Here is a 623-nt window from a genome sequence, read left to right as displayed (position 1 = left end):
CACCGTGGGACCCCAGCCTGCGTGCTCTGTTGGCCCCACCACCTGGTCCCCTCCCTGGTTAGCCCCCAGTACAACCAAAACAAGAGAAAAAAGTGGGAGTACGGGGATTGGGCAGCAGTTTGCCCCAGGCCTTCCCTGTGGTCTGGGGCATTTGGCATGGGACCCCCCTCTCTAGTTGCTCCCCATGCCTTCCCGCCTCGTCCGCTCCCAGCCAGATGGACAAGCCTTTTAAAAATAGTACCTCGATCTCCATAGCTCTGTGCAGTTTACAAAGTGTGTTCACTGTCTTTTATGCCAGTCACCAAGATGCTGGCTCCACTTTGTAGACTGAGGGGTCCTGGAAATTAACAGGCCCAAGGTCACACAGCTAGTGAGCTGCGGCTCAAACTCAGAGCTCCTGGCAGGCTGTTTTTTTTGAGGCCACACTTGGCCCCGAGTGTCGGGTCTCGGGAAACAGTCCCGGAGAGGAGAGAAGGGACTCAGGCGTCTGGCGCGCGGGCCAGCAAGGAGGGGCCTGGAGGAGCGCGGGTGCCGGCGGGGGGGTGGGCCGGCGGGGGGGGGCCGGGGCGGGGCGGAGGCGGCGGGCCCCGGTGGGGCGGGCCACGCGGGCGGCGCCGTGCGCT

The sequence above is a fragment of the Equus quagga genome, chromosome 11 (assembly GCF_021613505.1).
Source record: "Equus quagga isolate Etosha38 chromosome 11, UCLA_HA_Equagga_1.0, whole genome shotgun sequence".
Lineage (NCBI taxonomy): Eukaryota > Metazoa > Chordata > Mammalia > Perissodactyla > Equidae > Equus > Equus quagga.
This window is presented reverse-complemented; position numbering follows the sequence as displayed.